The sequence below is a fragment of the Haliaeetus albicilla genome, chromosome 1 (genome assembly GCF_947461875.1).
Source record: "Haliaeetus albicilla chromosome 1, bHalAlb1.1, whole genome shotgun sequence".
Taxonomy (NCBI): domain Eukaryota; kingdom Metazoa; phylum Chordata; class Aves; order Accipitriformes; family Accipitridae; genus Haliaeetus; species Haliaeetus albicilla.
In genome coordinates, this window is record NC_091483.1 from 23,603,536 (window position 1) to 23,619,556 (window position 16,021).

Here is a 16,021-nt window from a genome sequence, read left to right on the forward strand (position 1 = left end):
AAAATTTTTCAAATTACATTTTTGCCTTAATCTCAAGTTCCAAAAATCAGCACTGGCAGGTGTAGCAGTGGGTGTGAACAGTACATCAAGGTCTCTTGCCATAGCTCAAGTTTCAAAGTTGTTTGGTTTGTTGGCAGGAATGGCTAGAAGGTAAAGTATTTGATAACTTTCCAGTGCACTTTTATGATGTTGAACCTGCTGCAAGAAAACAGGGACTAGAAATGAGATCGTAATGATAGCATAGGTGAACAAAATTGAGGAATTAATTTGTATTGGACTTAGCAGATATGGGGGTATCCCCTGAAGATGACAATCATTTTTTTGCTGAGGTGTTTGGGCTGGTTTATTTACAGGGTTTTCTACTAAGCAAACTTAATGTGTTTAGGCCAAACATCTGCTTTAGGCCTTGGCCCTTGGGTTAATTCACCCCTAATTCTTGGCTCTGCCCCAGCACTGACATCTCAGGGCGGGGGCAAAGTGTCTGAGTTGCAGAGGCACAGAGGAAACAACACTGCTGGTATGAGTTTCCATTTGCGTGTTTCCATACTGGTACTAAAGTAGCCTCCATTAAACTGATTAAGTTTTTACCAAATTATTCAGCATGCTGAAAGGTTACCCAGTGTAGCTACTTATTAGTCACTTTTCAAATCATTAACAGGCTATTTATGACACCTTCATGTGCAGGTATAAAGCCTTCTGGAGGATTCCTCCGATTTAATTTCTCTAGCTTAAAGCCGAACAGAGAGAACAAAGGCAGAGCTTGCAGTCACTAATTAAGAGGATGAAGGAAGGCAGAGGGGATGCTGACAGGAGGTGACAGGCTCATTGAAAAGAAAAAGCTACATCCTGAGAATGGGGAGATATTATAGACAATTCTTTGAGGCTTGCTGAAGTGCAAAACTAATCCACAAGTATCTCACTACCTCTTTTTGTTAGAAACTGCTTTGTCCTTAACTATTTACTTAATACTGCACAAAAGCAGCTTATAATTTCACGTCGGAAATAATACTGAGTACAAATTCTGTTTTTCTTTGCCAAAGGACTTTGGTAGGACATGTAGTCCCTTGATTACCAAATGGTTCATGAGAAGCTGTCAAAGGAGCCAGGCTGGAAACAGGATTTCCTTGGTCCCATGAGCATGCTGTCTGAGGTTGACATACCACGCATGTCAAAGTCTTAGCAAACCTTGCTGTCCAGGTGGCCTGAGTGTCCTGGCCAAGTCCTCTAGCAGAGAGAGATTTCACTGGAGCAGAGTTGGCAATGAAAGAGCTTTGCTTTGCGGGGCAAATATGGGCTTTTCTGTTGGTGCCCAGGGGCTTTCTAACACCAAGCGCAGGAAGACAGAAGGAATTTCTGTGGTTCTGGCAAAACTTATTGCCATTGTGGTGTCACCTTCTCATGCATAAAGCCCCAATCAAAAAAAAAAAGTTATACATTTTAAACAATCCCCACTGCCCTAAAGAAATGAAGGAAAGGGAGAGTCACTGATCATTCACTTTGGCATGAACTCATTGTCAGCCTTTCTATAGCCCTCACCTGCTGTTCCTTTTCTCTGTGGTTACTTGATCTTTTCATTCCCCAGTTTTCCATCCTTCTTTTCGCTTCTCCCGTACTCCCCTGGTTTTTTTTAAATATTAAGTTGCTGGGGTTTGTGCAGCTGTAATGTTCAACAAAACAATTTTCTCAGCTGTAGACAAGGGAGCGATTCCCCCCTCTGGAGCTGCATTTCATTGGGAGTCACCAGGGACTTTGCAGCCACAATGCAAATGCATGTTTTTCAATTTCATTTTCCCTTCATTGTCTTTGCTGCCTCAGACCTGTGGCCAAGATGACTTCGATGTCAACACCAACACAATTGGGTGCTTGCTTGAAGCACCCAATTCCTGCTTGGGAGGCTGAAACCGCCACTACCCCAACCTGTGCCATTTGGTGGCAATTACTGCCTTCCTGAAAGTTTTGGCAGAACAGGATATACGTTGACTACTTGGCTGCTGCTTTTCTCAGCCCCGCTTGTTAAATGTGAATGAAAATGATAGTTTGTCAAGCTACAAAAAGCACAAGGATAGGTGCCCATCAGGCAACTGGGAGGTAGGTAACCCTGCATCTCCAGAGCTGGTCTTGGATGGGCTCTGAGAGCCCCTATTTGATCTGGCTGCCCTCCATCCTGGCGTGGGGTGCTCTGTTGTCAGCACCGCCACGCACAGGTGTGTGTCCCTAAAGCGTGGACTGTCAATGTGGGGACCCTTGCTGTGTGTTTGTGCAGTCCATGACACAGCAGGCTCCATTGTGTCAAGCTCCATGGGGCTTGGACTCTTCAGGTGTGACTTTATTATAGTAATAGCCAGAGGACTGACTTGGTTGTTCTTGGTAAATTCCTGTAACACTTCCAATTGGTTCGTGATCCCGGGGAGAAAGAAATCAACAGTTGAAGTAGTAAAGCTTAAGCACTGCTGAAGTGCTGTTTTGTGGCACTCAAGTTGAATGGGAGCCCTAGCTGAAGAGGAAGGCTCATTTGTAAAGCTGCCTCTTTCTTTGCCAGTTTCTAAAAATTTTTATTAACAGAACAACTGTTTCATTAGTGCACTGATTAGCTACAGAATTTCTCTCCTGTCGAAGATGTGTGAAGGACAAGCTCTTAACACAAAAGGAGCAATCAAGGGGAAGCAACTGGTTGCAGCATGCAAAACTGATTACTAAATGCTCTTACACCATCCTATTGTATTTACTCATGTACAGAGATCCTGGTGCTCACCGTACAAAGGACAGGAGACAGGGCAAATTGTACAAAACAGCTGAGCAAAGAGGTAGAGAGCTCTGTGAAGCACACCTGCTTCCGAGTATCGCCCGGCTGAGGAGGTAAATGCAACAGGGAGAATAGGGGACGGCATACACTGAAAGATCTTCATTGTAGGAGCCACAGAGGCCAATGGGAAATGGACCAGGAGGGGATACAAAGGTTGGTTGTGCTTGGGCTTGCTAAGGAGGCAGACTCCAACAAGTATTTTTGCCTTTGTGGGAAAACCATTCAGTCTCCAGAGAAGGCAGCCCCGAGTCTTTATTTCTGGGGCGATGCTGACTCTGACCACCGTTGACTCAGACCATCCATGCTGGAACCATGTATAATGCAAGACATACCTGAGCTAGTTTTCATCTTGCTTATTCAAGGGAGGAGCATTGATGAGCAGCTTGGGGTGCTGCAGGACAAGCTGTACGTACGCACTGAGAACAGTGGGTATAAGCCCTGGCTGGTGCATCTCAGAGTGTTCAGGCTCGGTGTCCATGCCCAAGCTGCAGACAGTATAGGCAACCCGGGGTCTGGCACTATTTGTAGCTACTGGCCGTCCTAGCTTATGCATTTGACAAATAAAATGGGTGTGCTCTGGATATTGAGAAGCTCGCACTATGACAGAGACAATATTTATCTTTACTTTTCTTATCTATCAGGCTTAGTGTAAAAGGACTGTCCCAAAAGGTGTGATTTAATGCTCATTGAATTCAGTGGGCTTTTTTTGGTTCAATATGAAGTTTTTTACAGCTTTTGAGTAATCAAAAAGGACATTTTCAATTTTATTTTTTTTACAACAGCAACTAATGCCTAATTTTCACGTTATGCACGCACTTAATTTTTGAAAGTCCTTTGAATTTTTCCCTGGAATATCAACTTTGAAAAGTTATTAATTTCAAATTAGTTTAATCTTTATTTTCCAAACCTGAAATTAGATAAAAATTTTGCCCAGAGGCTATACTACACTAATTTCAATTTTTCATAGTAAAATAACATTCTCTAAAACAATACTGCTTGTTTCTGTTACAAAATGAAGGTCAGATTCTCCATCCACCCATGTCTGTGGTGTCTTGGCATCAGAGTTAATGCTTTTCCTGTTCAGTACCTGTTACTTTCATTATCTATCTAATCTTTTTTTTTAACACAATAACTGACTTTTCTAGTGTGTGATTAATGTCCTCAAACAGGTACAGCTATCAACTGGCATGTATGGGCTAGAGGTATTACATGAATTATGCAGACTGCTGGATGAAGTTGGCATTTGAATACAATTCCCTTTATAAAAATTGATCTTTCGTTTTCTCCCCTAATCAGTCATTTATACTCTACTTATTTTTTTTTTACTCTGATCATTCTTTTCTAATTAACTCTTTCATTCTCCTCTGAAAGCTTTTGCAGCTTGACTAGAAGCAGATCTGCTGAGAAGGCCTCTCTATTTCTGTTGTTAATAACAACTCCAAAGCAGAAATCTGTATTAAGAATATGATAAATGGGGGAGTCTGTTTCAATTAACACTCCCAAGGAATGGTACATTTTGTAGGCCATAGTTTTAGAAGAAATCATAAGTGCAGAAAAGTACCATTCCAGGAAATTTTAATTGCCAGTTTACACAGTCCTCAGCTTTTGAGCTATGCAAAGTGGGTTGTATAAGTATATGCTATACTATACTATGTCCTAGAGAGCTTGCAGTCTTACAAGAGAAGAGGAGATGGGGATGATGTGATTTTTGCTCATAGTTGAACTAGCTCTTTGTCTCCGGGGCCAACTAGAAGCAGGGTTTGGGTTTTTTTGCTGCTGATCCTAGTGCCCCAAATTAAATAAACTGTGCACTGTGAATAGAAGGGCTGTCATTTGCAGGGGGCGGGGTGATAACTCTCTCCGATTTTGCACTGGTGTAAAATGACCCCAAGGCAGTGATCAAGATACTCAGAAGACAGCTGGAAAGATTGTAGATGTTGTTTAAAGATGAAAGGACACTTTGTGTTTGCAACAAAGAAGTATTTAATGCAAAGTATTTAGTATTAGTGAAAAAACTTGTTCTTTTAGCAGCTGCAGTATTCTCTATGCCAAAGAAATGCCAGGACGTTTGTTTTCTGTGAAGTGGTGGTATATGTGCGCCATCTTTGTTTGAAAGCTGTCCAAAACAAATTAAATATCTGTGTCTATGCTCATATTTAAAACTAGAGTGATCGCTATACTTGCAGTGTAATTATGGTTTAGTTACAAGGTAACCCCCTAATTATACTTTTTCATATTTGTAATTTACTGTTAATAATATAACCAAATGTTTTCCTACATGATTTATAACAACTGTAGATTAAATCTACTTGGCTATAAGCAGTATATCTCTTAGTTTGTCAAAAAGGTAATATATAAAATGTTGTTATTACCTTTAGCTTCATGTATATCACCTTTAATTACATGATGAAAAGCAAAACTTTACAACTGAACAAGTCTGTAGTTACGTAAATCTTACTGAAAAATATGATCATGTATCTATTAATATCCATAGCTAATCTTTACTTGCAGCTGATATAATCTCTGGCATATCTCTAGTGACTGCGCTGGAGTGTAGGTGTAAGGTAATAAGCTCCTTTGCACTAAGTGATAATCACTATGAGGTCCTGCCCTAAATTGCCTCTCAGCACTAGCAGATTATGAAATGTTAAATAAATGCATATAATGGGAGGAGAACTAGACCCTGGGGTTTAAATGAGACATGCTTATAGCAAATGAATAGTTATGTTGTGTTTAAAGCAGATTAAAATACATCTTAATGGATTTCATTCTTCTTATAGCCTTCTCTGCATCAAGTTGTATTTAGTTGTAAGTAGGGTATGCACTGCAAGCCTGTGGGCACACAGAAGTAACCTTGTGCTCTTAATGGTGTGCTGCCTTCTCTACTGGTGACTCTCCATTTTTCCTTTTCAGAGTCTATTGTTCTTCCACCTGCTCCCGTTTTTGCAGGCACAGAAAAAGGTGAGGATCTGCTCTGGCATTTCATCTCTGTGTTCCCTGGGTCTAAAGAGGGAGTACTGACCTCATGCCAATTTTTTTTGTGAAGATAAACTTGTGGCTGTTTTTGAGGCTCTTATCTATTATGATAATGAAGGCTGAGGTACTTACAGTAAGTGGAAGATGAGGGGACACATCTGTAGGGAAGTGTCTTGCATCACAGGGGAGCTCTGATTAGAAGTTTTGGATGAAGGAATGCATTTCACCATAATGGTATTCTGACCCTGCTAATATTACTGATGTATGTTACTTAATATCCCTACACAAGATAATTGGATATAATTAAAGTGGGCAGACTTCTCAAGTAAGTCAAGATCCTCTTTTCAAAGCGTGAATCTAGCTGAGTAATCACTGCTGTTCAGTGCTCTTAGAAATGAAATAGAAATGTAATGCTATAAAACTTACACTTCTGGGTTTTGCCCTCAATTCGATAGAAGAGAAAAAACTGTGGGCAGAACTGAATTGACCAGATTAGGGAGAAACTGTGCTAAGAAGAATTATGAAATAAAATCCAGCATCTCTGTGTAGAATTTTTCATTAGTTCTGCCTTAGCTGGTCCCAGTTCTGTACATGGCAATCCCACATGCACAACCTTGGAAGACATGTTGTGAGAAGGAATCGTGCCAGCTTAGATAATGCACTTTCTTGTGTTTCAGTTTCAGAGTGGTTGATGGAGCTTCTCTTTCTTTCTTTCTTTCTTTGACCCTCTATGGGAGTGAAATGGCTTTGTTCACACTAGACTTGGGAAGTCAGTGACTATAGAGTGTGAGTGAGCCCTAGGTGTCTTTTTTCATGGTTGAAGACCTAAGGTTCTTACACCTGCTTGTCATTTTTGGAAAACTTTCTTCTTTCTGGAGCTTGCAGGACACACCAATGTCACCCTGTATGGGTTTTCCCCAGACTCCCATTTCCCTTGCTCCGCAGACCTGCTGTCTCTATTCCTGAGTCAGCTTCATCTAGTTTGCATCCTCACTGTAATGACATGCTTCTTTCCTGCTTAACGTGTACATCACATATAAATTACGGCACTTCGACAAGGTCTGACTGTAGAGAAATCAGGATGTCTGTGTGCATTTGAGCATGGGAATGGGCAAATGTATTTTACAAGCATATGTAAGAGCTCATTAATGAAATGATTCTTCAAGTTTGTTGTAACCTTTCAAGTCCAGATTTCAAATGTGCCCAGGGTTTTAGGTGGCTGAATATTAGTGGCCTAATTTAGACTCCATTTGGAGGGAAAAAGGGAAACAGCTGATATCACAAGTCAGTGCTGAACTGCCAGTCCATTTATTATGGTTAATTTTTAACAATGACACATTATGCCATTCGGAGAGGCAGGATGCTCTTGGTTCTCATGACAACAGCAGTGCTTAACTTTTGTTTGCTTGGGAATAATTATGCCAGCTTTGGACGTATGTTTTCGTACCTCCCTTCACAGTGCTTGATGTTCATCAGATGCTGTTACCTGTCAGTGAGCCTTTTCTTTTTGAAAACCACACAGTTAATTTCCAAAAGGGTTCTTTCATTGACATGGCATAAATGTGATTAAATATACTATAGTTAAGTTACAGAATCCCTGAGCTTTTAATCTCGGTAAACCTGAAAATTTAAACACCTCATATTGCTTTCAGAGCTTTATTCCATCCAGAAGAAACCATCTGCTTTCCACCAAAAATCACTCTGTTGCCTTGATCTCTTCAAATTAATCCTACTGTGATTAACTTCAATCCAATTAAAAAGAACATGTAGGCAGCTGCACAGGTCCGATTACATGTGGACATGATCGTAGGGCTCTTCATAGAGGAACCAGATTAAGGGCCAATATGTTAGGCTAGACGAGGCTGGTAGCAGTACTTCAAACTCTGGTATCCTGGCATGACACACAGTATATAATAGTACCATACTTGCTAGCTATAATGCTCCTTGCAGCCAAGGAACTCAGAGGTTTTCATGTGTATATATATCATTACACATCCCTCTAAAGATGCTATGAGACTGAGCATTTACGGCTATAGCAAGATCTTGAAATATGGCTTTATTTAGTGCAGAGGGCTAAAGCATATCACAGGGGATAGGCATTCCCCCGCTGCATTTCCACAAGCCTGTGGCAAATTGTGTCTTCCTTGTTTATTCTCAGTGAAACTGCCAAAACCACAGGGATTTGGGAGCCTAAGAGTTGCTGGAGCTTTTTTTGTTTTCATACAAAAGCCTGCAAAGAAGGGGCAGACTTTTCAGCACAAATTCAGAGAAATCATCCTGCACCTCAGCCTCCGGGCTTGTGCTTCTCACAAGCTGCCTCTGGGTCTTGCTACAGGAAACACGAGGAACGGAGTTTGCCAGGGAAATTTGTCTGTCTGAGCCTGCATGTCGCTCTGTGTGGCGCTTAGCAGGCTCCCAGCATTGCAAAGGCTTGTTCCACGTCACGGAGGAATTACCATCAGCTTGTGCTGATAATTTAATGAGAAGCACTTCAGAAACATCTATTGTTATGAATCATATTGCCATGAATAGCCCTGAGGTTGGTGGTGGGCCAGACTTGGAAATGGCTCAGTGCCCAGCGCATCTGCTTTCAGATACCTAAGTGGGGAGTTTGGTGGCTGCATTTGATTGTTCCCAGGTGGGACAGCTGGAGACTATCCGGCCTTGAAAAAGAAGCAAGAGCAAGCCCAATTTGGGAATTTTTTTAGCATATGTAAAGAAAGGAGAGAAAATGCCAATCGCAATTTGAGACATCTTTGAAGGACCTGACCATGGTGTGACCAAACCTGAAAGCTACCCCAGAAATATGACTATAAGACAATAAGAAGAGCAGAGCAGTTCTGAGTAATGAGTCCAGCATTACAAATTAGGACTGAAAGCTTTTATGATTGAATTGGTAGCATTACAACCTGGGCATTGGCTGCTTTTCTGTGATCGGAATAGGGCTTTTTTATTAAGGCTGCTTTTATATATATCCATAGCTTGTCATTAGTGGCTAGACACTGATTTATAGCAGCACACAATTATTCCATTGAATGTCACAGCAGCTCCTATTCTTTTTCAACTTCTCTCTCTTCCAATCCTTCCCTCCCTCTCTCTCTTTTTTTAACTAAAAAAAAAAAGGCAGAGAAGACCATTACCACATTGATTTACATAAATACAGCCCTAATTCAGACTAGTGTTCCAGCAGTCACATAAAAATGATTCAGTGACAAGCTTTTTGTATCTTTAATAGCTTCTGGGATGGAAGGCATCCTCTTCCCAGGAAGGCCACCTCTGAAGGACTGGAAATGTTGCAGATTTTTCAGCAGAGCTGCACTGAATACTAGGATGATGAATCAGTGACTGCAGGAGCATCTAATTCAATTAAAGCTCTGCATCAAAGAACTGCGATTGTCAACATCAGCAACCGGGTAAGGATCCAGTTGACCTGAGTATTTAAGATGATCTTCAGAGACTGAGAGAACAGGTGGCCAATATCCGTCTACTATTGATCCAATATTATGCCAGGTAGAAAATATGGAGCTAATTGTTATCTGATTAAATCTGATGATTAATAAGAAAGCCAGAATGTGCTATTTATTAGTCTAGCATATTTTTGTCTCTTTCCCACTATACTTTTATGTGGCTTTCTTACATGTGTCATAACCTTCATTCTCTGGGTCACTTACATGTACAAACAGACTGTAAACAGGATACCCATAAATGAAAAATGTAAAGCATTACTTACAGGCTAATGCACCCAATAAAACAAGTCAGCTAACAGGCTGAGCATTAACTGACTCACTACCCCAGGGAAACAATGCAAACAGTCTTTACTGGCCAGGCCAGTAGGGCAGGGACATCTTCCATTGCTTCTTGGATCAGGACTGATCCTTGATGTTGAAGAGTTTCCATCTCCTGAGTCTTCCAGTCTTACCACCAGCACCTTTCCTTGTCAGTATTTTTGATGTTCACGCTCTGGACTGTTTACTGTCCCCAGTTCAAAAATTATACTGTGTTTTCACTTTTCTGACCTCGAAAGAAGCTTTGCCATTAATATTTCCTCCACCTCTTCCAGCTTTCCTCAGGCATTGATCGCACATTGAATCAAACAATTGCTCGCTGCTCATAAGAGAAAAAAATGGGTGGTCACCCCTCAGTCCCCTCTGCCTCAGAGTTTGTAAGTCCTCTGCCTGGGCATTGGGCTGCCAAAGCAAAAGGAGCTCTGCCTCCCTCAGTTTCGAGTATAGCTGTGCTTCCTTTTTATGTACTGTTAGCCTAGAGACATCTCTGTTATCTCAGAATAAGGGATAATAATGTTTCTCTGTGGAAATCAGCCTTTCTTTCCACCACCAGTGTCTTTATAGGGATATATTTCAACATGGGGAGGTTTGTATATAGAGGCTTAAATAGCCAGATTTTCTAAAGTACTAAGCAATAATATCAGCTGAGATCCCTTAAGTAAAAATGATAAAGAGACTGGAGAGAATGCAGTATTTCTGGATTGGTTTCAGAGTGGGTTTTTGTGGGTTTTTTGTTGGTTTGAGGGTTTTTTTGGATTTTCTTTTTACCCTCAGCTGGTTTAATTGAGAGATATTTGTTGGTTAATGCTTGTAATAGGAACTTATCTTGCTTCTGAGCCTTATTTAGGTTGTTTAAAATAGCCTGGTTACAGACACCAGCCTTTGCAGTATCTGGCTTCTGAAGTCATTAGATGCTGTTTTGTGAAGGTGAACGCTGTTCAGACAGTGCACCAATACTCTATAGCTGGGACTTTGTAATACCCGTTTGGAGAATGCTGAGAAGGGCATATCATGTATAGCATAGTATCTTAACACAAGTTTTGTTCTAAGAGGAGGTGCAGCTCACAGTATAAGGCAGTTCAGTGTCATTCAGAATGATCTGAAGAGCAGGCTTGGAGACCTTAAGCCCTGGCTGTTATTAGCTCTTTTTAAGAACAGTCTGGATAAGTGTCTATTCTGCATGACTAGTCTACTTGATGCTGCTGTGGGCAGGTGAATTGAACAGATATTCTCCTGAGGTCCCTTCCACCTCTATTTCCTAAGATTTTCTAAAGGCCTTTCTAGAGGTAACAGCACTTGCAGTCATGGAGAAAAAAGATCTAGCGGTCAGTTATTTCTATGAGAAATTAATAATCTGTGACATTAGGTAGCAAGACTTTTGGTAACACCAAAATACACAGCATGGTCTGACTCACCTTTTCCACACGTGGGAATAAAGCAGTGGTGATGCCACAGAAGGCTAGAAAGTTACAGTGCTTTAAACCTGGCATTGAAAATAATGTCTATGTGGATTACTGTTTTTCCCTGCACAGACAATGAAGTGAACAAGGATCTTTAACCTTGTGCAGGGTCTTTGCCAAGTAGGTTCAAGAGATGCTTTGCTATTTTTCAGAGCTAAGAAAGGATATTTTGCCAGTATCATGTATGAAACTCCTCCAGCCACCTGTGTGGCAGAACTGGTTTTAATACCTGTCTGAGCTATTAGGAAGTTATCAACAAGAAGGTCATTCCCAGTGGCATTCTTTTCAGGGGCTGAATGATCCCAAGCAAGGGCAGATAAAATGAAGCCAAAGTAAGTGTTTGTTAGCTAAGGAAAACATTCTTTTCTGATGCTGTCAATCACGTACACAGAAAGAGAGATTCAATCATAGTGAAGGCATTGGACATTCAGCTCAGCTTGATTTTTCAATTTTATAAACAGTAGGAGGCTCAGGAAGAAACAATGAAGAAAAACAGGGCTATAGAATCAGCAAATAGAGTCAACTTTTGATTCCTATGCCATTTAAATCCAAATTATAGTCATTTACTCAGTCCGGAGAGCCTGAATTTTCACTGTTTCCCAATTTAGGCAGCTGTGACAGCAGACTCCATGAAAAAGTCCTGCTTCAATTTTAATTGATAAATTCACACCTCCTTCCCCCCTCCCCCTTCTGCTATGGCAAATGTAATCCCATATAGTTATTTATGTAAGAAACAGTACAGACTGTGTAATAACCTTTGCAGTTAGCACGATAAAGGATGTGTCATTAGTAAACTCATCACCCCAGATTCCCATCCTGCTGGACCTCACATATCAACATTGCAGGGACACACAGCCTTTGCTTGGAGTCCTGGTTCCTGCCCTACTCCTGCAGGAGCTGTGTGGACAGCTGAGATTCTGTCTTTCTCGCTGAAGAATAATTTTTAAAATCAATGACTATAATAGTGGTAATTACTTCCAATCAGATATTTCAATCTGAAAAGAAGTATTCCTTTTTTCTGTTTTTTAAAAACTCCTTACAAAAAGGCGACATTTGCTATACTTAAGAAACACTGCCTTATTTGTCAGATGTTGAAGCCCATAGATTTATTCCACTTAGTATCCAACTAAAATCCTTGGGCAGTTCAGTACTTTTGGGAATTAGGACATAAAATTTTGTCTAAATGAGTTACGCACAAATCCAACTAATTCAGATTCCTCAAGATCCCCATGCTTGGTGTTTTCTGTGGACTGACTACAGACCTTCATACTCTTTGCTGGTAAGACACATGGGCATGGGGATTTGGGTGGAATTTTAACTGTTTATGCCTAAAATCTGGCAGGCAGACTCCCACATTTTTAAAATCTTATCCTGCGGACTTGCCTGCATTCAAGAATGTTTTTTAAAAAGCTAGATTAAAATCCCTTTGGAAATTTTAAAATATCAATTAAGAAGTCCTCTATTCTTCTTGGTTCTGGCAGTTCCAGAACTGTGGCTGTTCCAGTGGCTGTGTGCAAGCATCACTGTTGCCGGGGCATAATCAGTATACAGGACCTCTTCTAGTTATTGTTGAGCACCCTCTCCTGGCTTTCTGCTACTTGCACATAAATCATCTCATGAATTGAGTGCTCTGGGATAAACTGCAGTGCCTGGTTGAGTTTAGGATGTCTTTTCAGATGTTATGAGTTGCTGCTCTCCTTTAAGCCTACCTGATTTTTTTAACAGCCTAGCTTGTTTACAGCCGAGAAATACTTCTAGTGGCGAAATTCCTTGGTAAGGATTTTTTTCTTTCTTCTGGTGCTGCTTCTAATTGATCCAAGAAAAGCACTTTCAGACTAAAGAATACAATGCATCAAGTCTAATCTGATAAGGGGATTATATCCAGTTCACAAAAGGTTGTTTATTGGGTGACTGAGCCTACATTCACATCTCTCACTGGATCTTATCTTTTTGTTAACACCTCAGGAGGCCTAAGGCTGAGTCTAGGGATGAATTGGCGTGTCATAAGGCAAGTTTATTTGCAGGGATTATGGCAATAAGCAGCAGGTACAATGAAAATAGGCGGTGAAATTGGGGGATTACCACTCAGTTAAGAGTTACAGTGTGAGAAACAGTCATATGATTTTTGGATCTGGTAATAACTGGAGTTGGAGCACATGAAACTTTTCTTGCACTATGTGACTGTCTGTCTGCCATGACTAATGCAGTCCAGAATTGCTCTCCTGTTATCCCACAGTCATTGCTAAATTTAACAGTTCCCAGGCACCTAGTATGGATCCATCCAGTAGCTTCAGGTATCTAAGGAAGGCACCTACATTAGGTCTTGACCATCATCATCTTTGTAGTTTGTAGGAGTTAGGCATCCCTAGAGGGCCAGGTTCATGCTTTGGAGCGATCTCCCTCTGCTGAGTACAACAGGAGCCCAGGGAAATGAAGTTCTTAATTTTAGTCCCTGATGGATAGGTGGGGGGCTCTGCTGTTCTTATCAGCCCATGTCCCTGAAGGCTTCAGAAAGTTATTTGCTCCTGGTACATACTGTACCTTGAGGCAATTACCACTGCACAGCATATAGAGTCCAAGAACCAGGCTCCTCCTAAAGGTGCCAACAAGAGCTTCAAAGCAGCATTGTAGCCAGTTCCCTGAGTGGTGACAATTTTAAACATGCAATTTAAGTGCTTCCAGGCTGTCTTAAAGCTGTAACTTTGCCCAGAGTCTCCAAGATATTTGTTCTAATTATCATGTTAAACAAAACACTGATTTAGCAAGGAGTTTCTAACGTCAATCCCTCTCATTTTACTCTCAGGCACCATTCTCGCTCAACCCGAGCCATTCTCAGAGGAAAAGGACATTTCTGAGCACTGGGAACATTGTCACAGAGCGTGCACCAAACAGTAGGAAGCTAATTTGCAGTAGCCAAGGATTTTCATTGCACTGTGCTCTGTGGTTTTGTATTCCTATACAGAAAGTATGACCCTGGCTTTTATGGAAGAAAGCCGTCATCCTCTCCTAGATGCTATCTTGGAACTGTTTGGTGTAAGTAAAGATATCCTGTTCAGCTCTTTGATTGCAGCCTTCTAGCCAGCTTTCTTTTTGGATTACCCTCAATTAGAAGGTACTTTGAATTTTTCTGCTCTTTAATTGGAGAATGGGAATAAAGAAGCAGGTAGAAACAAAGAGAATACAGAAGTATTTTCAGGTCATTGCAAAATCAGAACAGCACTGTTACTGAATTTGAGTGGATGTGAGCAGGGGCTGTTTCAATTTGTGTGTGACTTTGATACCAGCAAAGAGACCAAAGTCTTAACGCTTTTTAAGTCAAGAGGCTCAAAGAATAAATTGACTGCAGCTGAGATCTGAAGCAAAATACTGTTTATTTCCTTTGTATGCGTGAGAGTACACCTTTTAAACTGCCAGAGAAACTCCCTAATTTGCACTAATGAGATTAACTGGAAGAGAAAGAACAGCACAAGAAGAGACACCATATCACGAAAGATTCATATTTATTTATTCCATGCTGAAAAAATTCATCCTGGCTTTCTTTTGTCTGATTCCTAGATCATCAGGCCAGAGTTTCATCAGGAATAAATGCAAGTAGTTCCAGTGATTGCAGAGGGCTGCATTCACCAAACTACCCCTGTTTCATGCCAGCTCGAGTAAGCAAAGAATTCATAATATGGGGCCTCACTGTAGATGTGGCTCTGCTGGACAATGTTTATTACTGTACTGTTGATTATAATTTTTGTCAAGTAATAGAAGCAAGGGGAGGCTGTAATAGGCATGGAGCAAAGATGGCTAGATGGGAGGCTTTGGGGGTGAATGGACTGCACCGGTACCTTCCGTAGGCAGAGAGCAGTTGCAGAGTGAGAAGAGTGCCTACACTTTCCTATACGCTTGTAATCGTTTGCAAGATCACACTGCGGAGCAAGGCTTTCCCAGCTTCCTTAACATCCACAAGCCAGACCCTCGTCTGGAGTCACTTGGCAGTACTCCACAGAGTCAACGGAGCGCAGCCAAACTGCAGTAGCTGAGAGCTGGGCCCTGCATCTTGAAGTAAGTGAATTTGCTCGGCTAATTGCACGCAAGTGCTCCCTCTGAGCACCTGTAAATTGTTGAGTTTAATAGGGTGGCAGCTGTTGCCGGCTGCCTGGGTTCTTGCTGCCTTGGAAGTAGTTGGGAGATGAGAGCAGCAACTTGCAGCGTGATTATCTTTTTCTCCATTTCCCCTCAATTTCATTGTCATCTTCTTCTCTCTTAAGAGCGCTTAAAAGCATTTGTTGCTCCTTATAACACCCACAGGAGCTGTTGTGAAGTGCACTTTTTGTGCTTAAGGTTTCAAAGCTTAAAATCTCTGACTTGGAGAGGTTCGGAGAGTGGCTGTTTGAAGTCTGCTGCCGTACAGACACCTGCAAAACACTGAACTTAAGCTGGCACAGCTGGTGGGAGGGATGGCTCATAATGATGGGTGGTTACATTGCTGCGTTTCAGTGCCCTCCTTCTCCTGCAGAAATTAGAGTTTGTTTCTGACTGAGCGGGAAGTAGATGCCTGAAAATTTGGATGGATCTGGCCTTTGGATTTGAGAGCTTGATGCCCATAAGTGGTGTAATCGCTTTTGTAAACCATACTAGAAGGGATGTAGAGTTGCTAGCAATGAATGAGAGAGATTTTTTAGCTGCACAAGATGATAAAATCAGGGGCAAAATCAGAGCTTTCGGTGTGAGTTGCTGTAAATAATCTGCCTGTGCAGTGGAAGGAATTTGCCACATCTGGCCATGGGATTTACCTGGCTGGAGTAACCCTCAATCTGCAGATGGCAGAGGGAGCTGAAGCTCTTAATGCAGGTACTTCCATCAGTTCTTGAAGTGCGTTGGGGGAAATCTTCCTTGTGATGCATTACAGACAATGAGGGAGGACTCTGGCAGGAGATGTATTGCTCTGAAGCCTAGCTTGGCTTATCACAACCCCTTTACCGCTCCTAAAGTAGATAAGGATTGTTGGC

General features: G+C 41.4%; 1 long non-coding RNA gene across 1 annotated transcript in view; it reads left to right on the top strand.

The window, feature by feature from the left end:
• The window catches only part of LOC138685154 (uncharacterized), a 31,300-nt gene extending 15,602 nt beyond the window's left edge, over nt 1-15,698 (top strand). The window contains exons 4-6 of the long non-coding RNA XR_011324423.1: nt 9,015-9,192; nt 13,828-15,074; nt 15,510-15,698. This is a non-coding gene — a long non-coding RNA (uncharacterized lncRNA). The remainder of the gene's footprint in view (nt 1-9,014; nt 9,193-13,827; nt 15,075-15,509) is intronic.
• Nucleotides 15,699-16,021: the final 323 nt, after the last annotated feature.